This window comes from Monodon monoceros, unplaced genomic scaffold, assembly GCF_005190385.1.
Source record: "Monodon monoceros isolate NGI ecotype Baffin Bay Population unplaced genomic scaffold, NGI_Narwhal_1 Super_Scaffold_14, whole genome shotgun sequence".
Classification (NCBI taxonomy): Eukaryota; Metazoa; Chordata; class Mammalia; order Artiodactyla; family Monodontidae; genus Monodon; species Monodon monoceros.
Window position 1 is genome coordinate 17,849,392 of NW_021703770.1, and position 14,297 is coordinate 17,863,688.

A 14,297-nucleotide genomic window follows, 5' to 3' on the forward strand; every position below is an offset into this window, starting at 1 on the left:
CACTAAATTTTCTTGATTGAAACCATTTGGTTCACATAATTTGGGAATACCATAGAATATAGTGTGAGCTGAATAAATTTCTTGAAATAATTTTCAGTCTTTACACTGAAATTCTTTTATAGTTGAAATGTCTGAATTTGAATTTTAGGACTGCCATCAGCCTAAAATTTCTGTGTCAAAGCCTTGGTCTTGGTTTCTCCCTTACTCTCACTTGGCTACATCTTCAAGTATATTAATATAGTTATAATTTTCTATCATTAACTTACAACCCTTTCCTTCTTTATACTAGATACTTTATGCCTTATTCTCTGTGTGTTTGTATGTGTGTGTGTGTTTGCATACAACACACTCTAGTACACATCAAACATGAGGCTACCTCTGTATGTAGGGCACAGTGAGATACACAAAAATGAATAAGAGTGAATGAGGGAGCGGGGGTGCAGTGGGGAGAAATTCTATTTGCTGAGAATCTAAAAGAGCTGGCAAATAGCACAGCTTAGAAAGCCAATGAAATTTTCTACAGGAGGGTTTTTCATTTGCATTTGTTTTCTCCAGTTTACACACAATTCCTCTTCTCTAGCAAATACGGGCACCAAAATGTAGTGACTAGCCACTGAGATCATAAGCGTGTTCAAGCAATAATAGAAAGAGATAAGTAGTAACTTCCTATTACTTTCAGGAAGAAAGTAATAATAGTAATAATAATAATATTAAAATCTAGACACCAAAATTCTGAAAGCACAGACATCTGGATTAGTGAAAATCATCAAACACCTTATAAGTCCTCAAAGCATTCTTATTTTACAATACAATACCATAATTCATATTTATAGTAACCACTTCAATTATCAAAAATGTTTTTACATTTCACATGTTCTTTTGAAGAACAAATGCAATTATAAAAATTCTGTGTATAAAGTTTTCCTTCAAAATCGTTAACATTGTTTATGAGTTTGATCACTGAATAGAGAAAGTTCCATCAAGCTAGACACTCTTCTGTGAATAATTTACTTCCCAATAATTGTGTAAATAAGACAGTCACTCACTTTTCCAGGGGTCTCATCCTATGCATTTCTTTCTTTTTGGATCATCTCCATTTAACTGCTTCCCTCTGATAATGAGATTTCCTTCCACAAATGCAATGTTCTAAGTATCAATAAACAGAAAGATTTGCCTCTATTGTGCAATGGGTATTGCTTCAAGTTTGCCATCCTTTGTCATGACAAAGTTTTCAGAAGTTATTACCATAAATATTGTATTTTCAAAGTTGCTCCACAGTCCAGAGTTTGGGTAGATCCTATGATTTTCCATTTGCTGTGTGCAATTCTATTTATTCACTGTGGCTTTTTTGTTAATGCATCCAGTTTCCCTGAATGACTATAACATTTCTTGGCTGTTGATACCATCAGTCTTCCTGGAATCATGAAATGTAAAAGCAGAAGGCAATAAATCTTAAACATATATAATATCTACTATTTCACCTATTTTATTTCTTTAAGCAACCACCAAGTTTAACCACAATTTGGTTTTCAATCCAGATTTGGTGGCTTATAATTTTCTTTTTTCCCTTCTTTTTTGTTTTCTTCCTGGTCATTCACATTCATTCCTCTTTCTTCTGTTAACCCCAATTTTCCTCCCTTACAGAAAGTAGCCTTTGTGGGATATCTATCAGGTTTCCCTGACCTTCCTAAACCAAGAGGTGTCTAAAGCCTTAAAAACTGAAGTCTAAATTAGCATAAATTAGTCATCTAAGAATGCAGGGAGATTCTAGATTTTATACTTTACATCAGAGAAAGGAATGGTAATAATGTGTTTTTTTACATGCTAAATTAGGTGATAATGAGTTATTCCTACTCTCTCCTAGCATAGGTGGCTTCCTCCATTCAAGAAGGAAAGATGTCTGTGACAACTCCAGTTCCCATCACCTTTATAACTTGTAATCCTAGAGGAAGAGAGATAGATCATATCTCCCATTATCCATATGTTAAACCTTGACAAAAAGTGATTGGCCTTGTGCTTGAGTCATGTTTTTGAACCAATCACAGTGATTAGGAAAAGAAGTTTATTTGCTTGGCCAGCTTAGAACATGTTCCCATCAGGAGGGAAGAGATAGAGTAACATGTTTAGCAGCTCCATCACAACCACACAGAAGAACAAATATTGAGCAAATAACCAATATCCACTATAGGGAGTATTCCAGGGCACTATTTTCGTATAGACCTGGCTTTATTTATAATATTAAACATATAAATTCTACATTAAAGGAGTGCTATCTTGTGTCAGATGTCCATCATTTAGACATGTAACTTTAGAGTAAAAGTCTTTCTTTTCTAAATGATACATGGTAAATTGTTATCCTGAATGTAGATTGACTTTTTTTTTAATGAATGTCTGTTAATAGTGCCTAACAATAAATTACAACACACAAACAAGGAACATGAAAATCTAGATCACATAAGAGCAGAATCGTGTTAACAGCAGTGCAATCTATTTTAAATCTATTAGAAAAGCTTCAGTAGGTACCAGTAATGAGTTTTAAAGCACCCAGTTCAGATACACCAAGCAAGCTGCTAGTTCAGCTCATAGGATTCATTAATCATTGATGTTGCCTGCGAAACTGGTCTGTTAAAATGGACCAAGCACGTGGTGCAGGGGAGGCTGATCTATGAAAATTTCAGGCACGAAGACTGCACAGAAATTAACCATCGTTGACAGCTTTGATAAGAAACTGAAGATTATTGACACTGTAAGATAAGATTAGGAAAAAATGGTTTGATATTATCTAGCTAGACAAATATTTCTCCATTTAAGTTATCAAGTAAAATGACCAGATGCTCAGCATAGAACTTCACTAGAAGCTCTTCTCTGCCTTTCTGATCTGATTTGCTGGTTTCACTGATGTACTTCGTCACTTGGTAAATCACAGTGACCCATTCCACTGGTCACTGAATCCTTGCAGAGAGTGGGCATCTGGGTCATGCCTGCCTGCTTCAACTATCAACCGTTGCTATGTGCGCTTACTAAGAGTCAAGTGTGTTTGTTCCCAAACCTGTTTTCCAGTTCACTTATTACTATAATAAAATAATTAAATATTAATGAACAGAGGTAATATTTATAGTAAAAGAGGGTTGTTTCTGTGACTGTTAAGTTAAATGCATTGTAAAAATTTGACTAATATAACCTTCCAGAAAAATGGCTGTATAATTAGGTGAGCTCACCCTTTATGAAAGTGGTTGTGATGACTATCTTGTTTGCCACTTCAGATTCATTCTCCTCAACTTTCCACCTTGTATGTCTTCTGATGCTCCCCTCTAATTCACTCTCTTTCTCCTTTTGTCACCTTCTTTTCTTCTGGAGGCTGAACAGCATCTATCCAGCTTCCACTTGCTTCAGGCCAATGAGAAACACTGGCAGGAGATCCAAGGGAGGGAGGTTTTGAGTGTTTATGGCCCCAGTTCCTTTCCTGTGGGGTCACATTGGATATGCTACATCCTGGACCTAAGTTCTCATTTTCCTTTTTTTTTTATTTAAAATTTTTGCCATATAGTTGATTTACAATGTTGTGTTTGATTCAGGTGTACAGCTAAGTGAATGTGTATATATATACATACATTCATTCTTTTTTAGATTATTTTCTCTTATAGGTTATCACAGAATATTGAGTAGAGTTCCCTGTGCTATACACCATGTCCTTGTTGGTTATCTATCTTATATATAGTAGTGTGTGTATGTTCATTCCAAGTTCCCATAGGTTTTCTCTTTGTATCATCTTTAATTTCTTTCATCAGTGTCTTATAATTTTCTGCATACATTTCCTTGGTCTCCTTAGGTAGGTTTATTCCTAGGTATATTATTCTTTTTGTTGCAATGGTAAATGGGAGTGTTTTCTTAATTACACTTTCAGATTTTTCATCATTAGTGTATAGGATGCAAGAGATTTCTGTGCATTAATTTTGTATCCTGCTACTTTCCCAAATTCATTGATTAGCTCTAGTAGTTTTCTGGTAGCATCTTTAAGATTCTCTATTTATAGTATCATGTAATCTGCAAACAGTGACAGCTTTACTTCTTTTCCGATTTGGATTCCTTTTATTTCTTTTTCTTCTCTGATTGCTATGGCTAAAACTTCCAAAACTATGTTGAATAATAATGGTGAGAGTGGGCAACCTTGTCTTGTTCCTGATCTTAGTGGAAATGGTTTCAGTTTTTCACCATTGATGAAGATGTTGGCTGTGGGTTTGTCATATATGGCCTTTATTATGTTGAGGTAAGTTCCCTCTATGCCTACTTTCTGGAGGGTTTTTATCATAAATCGGTGTTGAATTTTGTCAAAACCTTTTTCTGCATCTATTGAGATGATCATATGGTTTTTCTTCTTCAATTTGTTAATATGGCTTATCACATTGATTGATTTGTGAATATTGAAGAATCCTTGCATTCCTGGGATAAACCCCACTTGATCATGGTGTATGATCCTTTTAATGTGCTGTTGGATTCTGTTTGCTAGTATTTTGTTGAGGATTTTTGCATCTATGTTCATCAGTGATATTGATCTGTAGTTTTCCTGTTTTGTGAAATCCTTGATTTTCGTATCAGGGTGATGGTGGCCTCATACAATGTGTTTGGGAGTGTTCCTCCCTCTGCTATATTTTGGAAGACTCTGAGAAGGATAGGTGTTAGCTCTTCTCTAAATGTTTGAGAGAATTAGCCTGTGAAGCCATCTGGTCCTGGGCTTTTGTTTGTTGGAAGATTTTTAATCACAGTTTCAAATTCAGTGCTTGCGATTGGTCTGTTTATTTTTGCTATTTCTTCCAGGTTCAGACTTGGAAGGTTGTGCTTTTCTAAGAACTTGTCCATTTCTTCCAGGTTGTTCATTTTATTGGCATATAGTTGCTTGTAGTAATCTCTCATGATCATTTGTATTTCTGCAGTGTCAGTTGTTACTTCTCCTTTTTCATTTCTAATTCTATTGATGTGAGTCTTCTCCCTTTTTTCTTGATAAGTCTGGCTAATGGTTTATCAATTTTGTTTATCTTCTCAAAGAACCAGCTTTTAGTTTTACTGATCTTTCCTATCATTTCCTTCATTTCTTTTTCATTTATTTCTGATCTGATCTTTATGATTTCTTTCGTTCTGCTAACTTTGGCGTTTTTTTGTTCTTCTTTTTCTAATTGCTTTAGGTGTAAGGTTAGGTTGTTTATTTGATATGTTTCTTGCTTCTTCAGGTAGGATTGTATTGCTATAAACCTCCCTCTTAGAACTGCTTTTGCTGCATCCCATAGGTTTTGGGTCATCGTGTTTTCATTGTCATTTGATTCTAGGTATTTTTTGATTTCCTCTTTGATATCTTCAGTGATCTCTTGGTTATTAAGTAGTGTACTGTTTAGCCTCCATGTGTTTGTAGTTTTTACAGATTTTTTTTCCTGTAATTGATATCTAGTCTCACAGTATTGTGGTCAGAAAAGATATTTGATATGATTTCTATTTTCTTAAATTTACCAAGGCTTGATTTGTGACCCAAGATATGATCTATCCTGGAAAATGTTCCATGGGCACTTGAGAAGAAATTGTATTCTGTTGTTTTGGGATGGAATGTCCTATAAATATCAATTAAGTCCATCTTGTTTAATGTAGCATTTAAAATTTTGTGTTTCCTTATTTATTTTCACTTTGGATGATCTGTCCATTGGTGAAAGTGGGGCGTTAAAGTCCCCTACTATGATTGTGTTACTGTCGATTTCCCCTTTTATGGCTGTTAGTATCTGCCTTATGTATTGAGGTGCTCCTCTGTTGGGTGCATAAATATTTACAATTTTTGTATCTTCTTCTTGGATTGATCCTTTGATCATTATGTAGTGCAATAGTCTTCATTTTAAAGTCTATTTTGTCTGATATGAGCATTGCTACTCCAGCTTTCTTTTGATTTCCATTTGCATGGAATATCTTTATCCATCCCCTCACTTTAAGTCTGTATGTGTCCCTAGGTCTGAAGTGGGTCTCTTGTAGACAGCATTTATACAGGTCTTGTTTTTGTATCCATTCAGCCAGTCTATGTCTTTTGGTTGGAGTATTTAATCAATTTACATTTAAGGTAATTATCGATATATATGTTTCTGTTACCATTTTCTTAATTGTTTTCGGTTTGTTACTGTAGGTCTTTTCCTTCTCTTGTGTTTCCTGCCTAGAGAAGTTCCTTTAGCATTTGTTGTGAAGCTGGTTTGGTGGTGCTGAATTCTCTTAGCTTTTGCTTGTCTGTAAAGGTTTTAATTTCTCCATCAAATGTGAATGAGATCCTTGCTGGGTAGAGTCATCTTGGCTGTAGGTTTTTCCCTTTCATCACTTTAAATATGTCCTGCCACTCCCTTCTGGCTTGCAGAGTTTCTGCTGAAAGATCAGCTGTTAACCTTATGGGGATTCCCTTGTATGTTATTTGTTGTTTTTCCCTTGCTGCTTTTAATATTTTTTCTTCGTATTTAATTTTTGACAGTTTGATTAATATGTGTCTTGGCGTGTTTCTCCTTGGATTTATCCTATATGGGAATCTCTGTGCTTCCTGGACTTGATTAACTATTTCCTTTCCCATTAGGGAAGTTTTCAACTATAATCACTTCCAATATTTTCTCAGTCCCTTTCTTTTTCTCTTCTTCTTCCTGGACCCCTATAATTCAAATGTTGGTACGTTTAATATTGTCCCAGAGGTCTCTGAGACTGTTCTCAATTCTTTTCATTCTTTTTTCTTTATTCTGCTCTGCAGTAGCTATTTCCACTATTTTATCTTCCAGGTCACTTATCCGTCCTTCTGCCTCAGTTATTCTGCTGTTGATCCCTTCTAGAGAATTTTTAATTTCCTTTATTGTCTTGTTCATGATTGTTTGCTCTTTAGTTCTTCTAAGTCCTTGTTAAACATTTATTTTATTTTCTCCATTCTATTTCCAAGGTTTTGGGTCATCTTTACTATCATTATTCTGTATTCTTTTCCAGGTAGACTGCCTATTTCTTCTTCATTTGTTAGGTCTGGTGGGTTTTTACCTTGCTCCTTCATCTGCTGTGTGCTTCTCTGTCCTCTCATTTTGCTTAACTTACTGTGTTTGGGGTCTCCTTTTCGCAGGCTGCAGGTTTGTAGTTCCCGTTGTTTTTGGTGTGTGTCCCCAGTGGCTAATGTTTGTTCAGTGGGTCGTGTAGGCTTCCTGGTGGAGGAGACAAGTGCCTGTGTTCTGGTGGATGAGGCTGGATCTTGTCTTTCTGGTGGGCAGGTCCATGTCTTGTGGTGTGCTTTGGGGTGTCTGTGACCTTATTATGATTTTAGGCAGCCTCTCTGCTAATGGGTGGGATTGTGTTCCTGTCTTGCTAGTTGTTTGGCATGGGGTGTCCAGCACTGTAGCTTGCTGGTTGTTGAGTGGAGCTGGGTCTTGGCATTGAGATGGAGATCGTTGGGCGATTTTTGCCGTTTGATATTACCTGGAGCTGGGAGGTCTCTGGTGGACCAATGTCCTGGACTTGGCTCTTCCACCTCAGAGGCACAGCCCTGACACCTGGCTGGAGCACCAAGATCCTGTCCTCCACACGGCTCAGAATAAAAGGGAGAAAAAAAGGGAGAAAGAAAGAAAAAGATGGGGTTCCCTGGTGGCTCAGTGGTTGAGAGTCCACCTGCTGATGCAGGGGATGAGGGTTCGTGCCCCAGTCCAGGAAGATCCCACATGCCGCAGAGCGGCTGGGCCTGTGAGCCATGGCCGCTGAGCCTGTGCATCCAGAGCCTGTGCTCCGCAACGGGAGAGGCCACAACAGTGAGAGGCCCGCGTACTGAAAAAAAAAAAAAGAAAGAAAAAAGAAAAAGATAAAATAAAATAAAATAAGAAAGTTATTAAAATAAAAAACAAAAATTATTTTAAAAATTTTTAATTAATTAAAAAAAAGAAATAAAGAAAGAACAACCAAACCAAAAAACAAATCTGCCAATGATAAGAAGCAGAAAACTATACTAAAAAAAAAAAAAAAGAACAGACAGGACCCTAGGACAAATAGTAAAAGCAAGCAAAGCTATACAGACAAAATCACACACAGAAGCATACACATACACACTCACAGAAAGAGAAAAAGGAAAAAAAATATATATCTTTGCTCCCAAAGTCCACCTCCTCAATTTTGGGATGATTCGTTGTCTATTCAGATATTCCACAGATGCAGGGTGCATCAAGTTGATTGTGGAGATTTAATCCGCTGCTCCTGAGGCTGCTGGGAGAGATTTCCCTTTCTCTTCTTTGCTCGCACAGCTCCCGGGGTTCAGCTTTGGATTTGGCCCCGCCTCTGCATGTAGGTCGCCTGAGGGCGTCTGTTCACGATCAGACAGGACTGGGTTAAAGGAGCAGCTGATTCGGGGTCTCTGGCTCACTCAGGCCATGGGGAGGGAGGGGTACGGATGCGGGGCGAGCCTGCGGTGTCAGAGGCCCGCGTGACGTTGCACCAGCCTGAGGCGCGCCGTGCGTTCTCCCGGGGAAGTTGTCCCTGGATCACGGGACCTGGCAGTGGCGGGCTGCACAGGCTCCCCGGAACGGGGGTGTGGATAGTGACCTGTGCTCGCACACAGGCTTCTTGCTGGCGGCAGCAGCAGCCTTAGCATCCCAGGCCCGACTCTGGGGTCCGCGCTGATAGCCGCGGCTTGCGCCCGTCTCTGGAGCTCCTTTAAAAGGCGCTGTTAATCCCCTCTCCTCGCACACCAGGAAACAGAGGCAAGAAAAAGTCTCTTGCCTCTTCAGCAGTTCCAGACCTTTTCCCGGACTCCCTCCCGGCTAGCTGTGGCGCACTAGCCCCCTTCAAGTTGTGTTCACGCCGCCAACCCCAGTCCTCTCCCTCGGATCCGATCAAAGGCGGAGCCTCAGCTTGGGCTGGGGTTGTTAAATATCTGTCTTTCCAGTCAAATAGACTTATTATAAAATGGCTCATTTGCGGGGACTTCCCTGGTGGCACAGTGGTTAAGAATCCCCCTGCCAATGCAGGAGACACAGGTTCGATCCCTCATCCTGGAAGATCCCACATGCCGTGGAGCAACTAAGCCTGTGCGCCACAACTACTGCGCTTGTGCTCTGCAGCCTGTGAGCCACAACTACTGAAGCCCCCGCCTAGAGCCCGTGCTCTGCAACAAAATAAGCCACCGCAATGAAGAGTAGCCCCTGCTCGCCGCAACTAGAGAAAGCCTGCACGCAGCAACGAAGACCCAACACAGCCAAAGATAAATAAATAAATAAATGTATTAAAAATATAAATTAAATGGCTCATTTGCTAATTATCCTGGTGTGCTCTCTACTGGCATTTCAACAACTTGCTATATAACCTTACATAGCACTTACTGTATGCCAGGCTTTTTCTAATTACTTTATATATATATATATATAAACCTATGACCGTCTGATGTAGTTACCCTTCCATGAACCCCACTTTACAGGGGAAGAAACTGAAGCACACAGAGGTTAAGTAACTTGCTCAATGTCCCATGGCCATTATATGGTAAGATCAGAATTATTACACTTAACTACAAGTTTGTAGTGGCAGGTAGCAGAGAAAATGGTATGTGTTTACTACATTTTCCTCTTCCAGATCACACAGAAAGGCTACATTTCCTCGATTGCCCTGAAACTAGATAAGTCCCAATGACTGAGTTCTGGCCAGAAGAATGTAGGCAATAATGATGTAAACTTCCTTCCAGGCTTGGCCTGTAAGATCATCCTTTGAGGTCCTCCAGATCTCTCTCTTTTGGCAACTAGGAAGCCAGGGGTTCCACATGGGACCACCAAGAGATGGAGACGGACTCCCCAATCTGTTTTCAATGATAATATGAATGAGAAAGAAACATTTATTACATCAAACCACTATGATTTGAGAGTACATTTACTTGCACATAACTTGATGTATCCTGACTAATAAAGAAATTGGTATTTTGAATCAGATTGCTTTAAAATCAATTATATGACATTGGTTCCATTGTTAGGCATCAAGAAGGTCCATATCAAAGGCTAGGATATATGAGAAACTAGCTATTCTTTTAATACTGTGGAAGAGCAACTGGAAATAACTGTTGCTTTTAGTAATGCGGGAGACAGAATAGGAACATTTAACTTGTAGTTTTAGGAGAAATGGATGAATAAAAGACCACTAGTGTCTATTGGCTATTATTGGCTGCCTTTGGCAAGGTTATTACCAAAAAAAATTGGAAAAAAAACCTGGCCAGTAATAAATAGAATTGAAAGAGAGTAGAGTGCAGAAATTGGGGTCTTGCTATGTGAGAAGATGCCAAATAAATAAGAAGATGAGATGTCAGAAGACATTCAAGGAAAAGGTCTAATAAAACTTCTGAGATGAATAAAGTAATCTGAGCAAAGACAGATGAAGACTGTAGACTTCCCAAACACAGTTCCAGAGAGCCTCAAAGAGAGGGGATGGGACAGGCACAGAGCAAGGAAGCAGAGAAACACATCAGGCTTGAAAATTCTTCCTATAAAGAATTTTGCATGTGGTTGCTGATGGAACCTAAAGCAAGATCAGAAGCCTACTAATTTTTTAAGGAATTGCATTGTTAAAGAAAACACAACTCTGGCTTAAAAAAAATCATTTGACTGGATGAGACCTAAAACAATCCATAGGTCCCAAAGTTTTGAGGAAAAGAGTCAAGCTTCAAAGGCTATTTAACCCCCAAAGAAGGCGTGGTCTCTAAGATCCACATCAGATATGGCCAAGGAGAATAATAACCAGGAGGAACTTCCTTGCAGATAGAACCAAGGGTGGTAAAGTACAATGGTCAAATACATTCCCCCTAGGAGTAGAACGAGAGTGGTAGGTCAGCAGAATAAAAGGGCACACATTCATTTATTCTTGCAGCCTGAACAATTTTAGATTCTTGAATTGGCTGATGGCCCTGTCAAATTGCCAGGTATAAAGTGTCAATTTAATAGCCATACGCTGCTTTAAATCATAGAAAGAGCCTTTTTCACCTCAAAAATGTCAACTTGATAAAAAAATAAATAGATAATAAGATCACCATGAACATTATAACAACTTGAAATACCTCATGGTCGTTGCAATAATTGCTAGTTCCTCATCTGGGAAATGTCTAGTAATTGTCAAAACACTCAGAGCAACTAAAATTTCAGTAAATGTGAAAGTGATACTGCACAATCGGACAGATTTCCAGCTGGCAATCATATCCCCGTGGTCTTACCCAACTTTGGTTTCCATGTGAGACAGTAGCACAGTCTTGCTTATTGGACTGAGGTATTCCAAGCAGTATGCCACAAAGGTACGGTGGAAAGGAGAAATACGGTCTGCTTTTCTCTGCTGCCAGTTTTCCTGAAACAGCCGGTAGGCACATTATTTTATATTAAAATAAACACACTATATTGTAGATGAGATTGCGACATTTAGATGAATTTTTGAGATGAGCTATGGAACTGCAAATAAATGTATTTTTGCGGCATTGGCAAACTTCAGCTTCCCTGGGCTGAATCACTTGGCAGAGACAATTCTGCCTGCCTTAGTTAACTGAGAAACTGGGAGGTGAGAGGGAACAGAAGGAGAGAAGGGGTGTAGGAGGCATTTTACAATTTAGCAGGATGGATATTGGTGCCTCCTTTAGATATTTATATCTAAAATCCCACTGGTCTTAAGTCACTGGGTAGAAGAACAAAATTCAGGTCTAGGACTTTTAAGGATGAATGTTCCTTACAAGGAATTGGGGTTTATTGTGATGTATGATGTCTCCCAGGTGAAATGAAGGTGGAGTAATAGCACAGCTATGTCCTTTATCCCTTTTCATTTCTTTTCCTTTCTGCTATTCAGCCCTTCAGTCCAATTCAAATCAACATAATTCAAAATATTATTACTCCATACAAAGATAGATGTATTTCAAGGTAGATAGATAAATCAAAATACAGAAAGAAAAAAAGAGAGACACACAGAAAGAGATTCCATGAGTTAATGGAATTGTTACTTACTCCTGCCCCATCCCACCTATTCTTCTGCCATAGTGGAGGGCATAAGACCAAACCGAGCTACTTGGGGACAACAACAGGACATTGTGTCCCAGTCAGCAAGACACACTGTATTTTCCTTGAAGTCAGTGAAAAGGAAGAATGAGAATCAACATGAGGCTTACAAGTGACCAGCATTCCATCATGGGATGAGAGTCTGTAAGGAGACAAAGACAAGGAGAACCCAGAGAAGGCAGCTGTAGCACAATCCAGCTGTAGCCCTATGTTTCCCACTTTCCTTCCCTACTTCAGTTAGTCTGAGTTGAGTTTCTCTTTCTTGCTATTAAAATATTCTGGCCCAAAGAAGTACAAAGGGAGAGCTATAAGCCCAGAAGTGGTGGTGCAGAGGGAACGGGGAAACACATTTCTAGAGTAACCATACTACCTGCACAAATGACTTTTGCTTGATTGAGCTGACTGTGATTGAGAATAAAATTTTGAGTCGACCTGTGTGTTGAGTTTTAATTAGAATTAAAATAGACTCATGATAACGAACTTATTGAAGAATTTAAACATATAACTGTATATATACATTTTCATTCTATAAGCACGATGGCCATGACAGCAAAGAGTTTCAGGGCCTTGTGGAATTTTAAAAAAATAGTTCTCAAGGATTGGGGATCATAAGAGTGTCCTCCAAGACCTGAGAAGCCAGGATATGCCAAGGGGTGGACGGCACACTTGAATTCCATCTGAACCTTTTGCGTTGGCAATTTAGAAAGCTCCTAAAGTTAGGACTCATACATTAGTCCCCTTTGCATATGCCAAACCCAGCTCTGTAGACTTAGTAGCTCCTTCTTCTCCTGTGAATAAATCTGTAAACATTTTGTGAAAAGTCCCTACAATGAACTCTATTATTTTAGAGAGTGTCTCCTGGCCCCGCCTTCTAATTTTCATTGAAAATTTCCTGTTCAATCCTGGGTTCATGTCCCATTGCCTCACAAATTGTATCCACCATTCTGCCTATCTCTTTATTCTGATGCTTTATTAGGACTGTCTGTATTAATCCTGGCTGTCCACTGCTTGCTGCCTTTCTAATTTCAGTGATCTTCCAACTTCCTTATCTTATCCTCGTTCCTAAAATCCCTAATAGGCATTGTCAGCCTCTGCTTGCTGAAGAAGAAAGCTTGGACTCCGGTCTTTGTGCTAGATATTTTTGTTCGGCCTTCAACTACATCCTTACCTGGCTCCACCATGTTTAGAGACTGGGGAGGTTGAATTTTTTAGCCTACAACAACTGGATCCTTTACTCTCTGGTTTCTGGTTGGGATTGGCCAATGGGAAGCACTTGTGGGTTAACAGGAAGCAGTAGGAGATGCTAGTCAGCTAATGATCTGTTGGTTTCTCTCCCTACCTGGCAGCAGGTTGCTTTCCTACCTCTAAGGCCACAGATCCTCTTGGGTGGCTCTCCCATGAGCTCTCTCCAGGTCTGGTAACCCATTTCTCACATTGGTCCTATAGGTCCTGCTGTTACTACCCTGCATGTTTCATCACCTCTTGGTGGTTTCCCTTGACTCTGTCTACACCTTTGTAAAATTTCCCTTTTCAAGGCTTCTCAATCATCTCATCTGCATGTGCCATCTCTTTCCCATAAGGACCCTGAATAAAACACCCCTTGGTCCTAAAGTGCTGCTCTGAACATAGTAGGACCAAGGTACACCAAGAGACTTTGAATTCTGTTCCTGGATTCACCCTTTATAAGGTAGTTATTGAGCCAACATATACTGGTTACTCATTATATCCTAGATATTTTCCTCAGCCATTGTGCTACAGAGATGAATGTGGTATAATCCCTGACCTCAACAGAAATGTCCTGACAGGAACATATAGAATTGTGTGGAGAGAGAATAGTGGAAGAAACCCCTGAGGGTCTCTTAGAAAGCTGAGATGTATAAGTTGCGTTTCATTGGATGAGTGAAAATTTGCTAAGCAGACAATAGGGAAAAATACGCAAAGGCAACATACACAAATCAGAGAGATGAAAAAGCCGTGGAAACTTCTAGTACATGTGCATATTTGGGGGTGTGTACTTAGAAGGGGTGGTGAATGGAGAGGCTGAAAATGTAGGCAGAAGCCATATTACAAAGATTGCATATTCGTTCATCAAGTATCTAAGTTTCATAGCATGTTATATTATGAATTCTTGGCTTTATCCCATAGGACTATAAGTACAGGACAGGATTGGAGGCAAGATATCTGTGATGTAGAACTGCAAAGGCTAGAACATTACTGCCATCATGGAACAAGTGATATTTCATTCTTAAAATTAAATAAAAACAG